This window comes from Tachyglossus aculeatus, assembly GCF_015852505.1.
Source record: "Tachyglossus aculeatus isolate mTacAcu1 chromosome 12 unlocalized genomic scaffold, mTacAcu1.pri SUPER_6_unloc_2, whole genome shotgun sequence".
Lineage (NCBI taxonomy): Eukaryota > Metazoa > Chordata > Mammalia > Monotremata > Tachyglossidae > Tachyglossus > Tachyglossus aculeatus.
Genome location: NW_024044829.1, coordinates 3809905 through 3812526, shown reverse-complemented (window position 1 = coordinate 3812526; position 2622 = coordinate 3809905). Strand labels below are relative to the sequence as shown.

Below are 2622 nucleotides of genomic sequence, written 5' to 3'. Positions count from 1 at the left end.
CCCTGCCCATTTTCAGTTCCTCATGCTCGCTTCTGGTTTTCCAGTTTAATTTCTTTTGCCATGTCACAGTGTTCCCTACATCCTTGTGTATAAAGATTCTGCTATCCTTTTAATGTTGACTTGTCCTGGATCTTGTTCCTAAATGAATACTATTCTCATTGTGCACTACATTTTTAATTTAATGCTCTTTTTCTTTTTATATTATGTCTTCATAGGCAGGGGTGTGTACCTGGAAGTTTGTATAAGTATGGAGGGACATTGGGTGGTTTGAAAGTGGAGGTGAGGTTTCTCACTGAATATTTTGGGGAGGTCAAGGTGTGGATTCACTGTGGAGCTTAGAAAAGAGGATTTTCTGGTAGGAAAAATGTTTAGGAGTTTGCCTCTATTGGAAACCAAATAATTCATTAGACAATGCAGAAGGGAGGATTAAAGGGGAGAGAGTAGTCCTTCCCCTCTCTATGCAAGTAGGAACAATACGGGATATTTTTCAGTTTCATATTTCATGGAGGAAAGGAGAAATCTAATTCCTGTAAACAACAGAGTCTGTTTCCAGGTAACAAAAAAAGTAGAGAGTGAAACAAAATAAAGGAATCAAGGAGAAACCTGCACTAAACTAATGAAGTCTTAAGGGGATATGCAACCATATGAAATCACTGAATGCTTTCTTTGCAGCTTAACTAGCTTGTTAATATTGATATCACCCCTAGGAACCTGGTCCCAGAGGTCTCTGAAGACCCTGCATATAATCCTCTTGAACCATTCATTCATTCAATCGTATTTATTGAGCACTTCCTTTGTGCAGAGCACTGTATTAATTACTTAACCATGGCATGGATCCTCTTAAAATGCGGCCAGATTTGTACTGGGAAGGGAACTAGAGTGCTGAAAAAATGGGGACCTCTCCCATTACCAAATCATTGGGCAGCAGGAGAAGAGATTGAAGATTGGAGGTGAGAAACACAGGTGGAGAAGGCTCCACATCTACCCTAAGCCAAATGGATTATCAGGTTGGTGAGGAGGATGAACCATAAGAGATAAGAATGATCAAAATGGTACTGATCTCCTTAAAGCCATCCACCCTAAGCAGTAACAGCTTGTTTAGGTTTACTTCAGAGCAGGACAATTATAGGAGGGGGGGTAGGTCACAGAAAAAATAGTTTACATTTCTGGAATGGAAGGAAGATACCTTAAGGGCTAAGTATGTGCGAATCATGGAACATACTATGCCACAAACGTATGACCCAGTCACCAGCTGGATACAGAGGTTTGGGGACATGATGACCATATATAGGAATGGGTAACATATGGCCACAAAGCAATCTTAAGCCATCGATGCCATCAAGATGACCTCAGTTACCACTCAAGAGCAGAACAAGTAAAACTGTACCAAACATCCTGGGTAGGAAATAGAGTGGTCCTATGTTAAGATGTTGGTTAACATCTTGGTCACGATAGATGATAGACTTCTTGACTGTGAGCCCGCTGTTGGGTAGGGACCGTCTGTATATGTTGCCAACTTGTACTTACCAAGTGCTTAGTACAGTGCTCTGCAGAAAGTCAGTGCTCAATAAATACGATTGAATGAATGAATGATAGTGGTGGAATAGCAGAGATCCATAAAGGACAGATGACTGAGGAAAAAGTACATGGGTGTATGAAGTTGGGAGCTGATCTTGCTCTGAACAATTAACCCCAGATTCCACACCACTGTGATATCATACATGACGACAAATACCACGAAGAGGAAATGCTGCAGTTCAGGGTGATCTGAGAATCCTGGGAGAATGAATTCAGTCACCATAGTGCAATTTTCTTTCTCCATTTCCCCGGTGCACTTAAAGTGGTTGAACCAAGTCATTGATTCATTCTTCAGGGATGGATGACCCAAGATTTACTTCTTATCCTTTCCTAAGAATAGAACACGAAAATGATATTTGACATATTGCCCTTGGGGCATAGAATAACAATGATGGCATTTGTTAGCACTTACTGGGTGCAGGCACTTTACTAAACAGTGGGGAGGGGATACAAGGAAATCAAGCTGGACAGAGTCCTTGCCCCAAGTGAGCCTCACAGTCTCAACCCCCATTTTCCAGATAAGGAAATTAGGCACAGAGAAGTAAAGTAACATGTCCAAGGTTACATAGCAGATTTGTTCTGTTGATTTTGACACCTGTCTGCATGTTTTGTTTTGTTGTCTGTTTCCCCCTTCTAGACTGTGAACCCGTTGTGGCGTAGGGACTGTCTCCATATATTGCCTTGTACTTCCCAAGCGCTTAGTACAGTGCTCTGCACACAGTAAGTGCTGAATAAATACAATTGAATGAATGAATGAAGTGGCAGAGCCGGGATTAGAACCCATGACCTTCTGACTCCCAGGCCTCTTCTCTATCCACTATACCATGCTGCTTCTTATCATCAAAATACGATTATAAGGGGTTTTGATGCCCTGAATAGAAGCAAGAAACCCATGGGTTTGAAGGCACCTGAAACTAATGGAAAACTAGCGGAGGTGGTGTTTCAAGGAAGAATCTTCTTCCATCCTTTTGCAGTATAGACATTTGTTCCCTGAACAGATGGGGAAAATAACCCCAACAATAAGGAAGATAACAGGATGTTTCA

General features: G+C 41.5%; 1 pseudogene; it reads right to left on the bottom strand.

Moving 5' to 3' along the window:
* Positions 1-914: 914 nt before the first annotated feature.
* On the bottom strand, positions 915-1822 carry LOC119921276 (annotated as a pseudogene).
* Between the last annotated feature and the right edge of the window lie 800 nt (positions 1823-2622).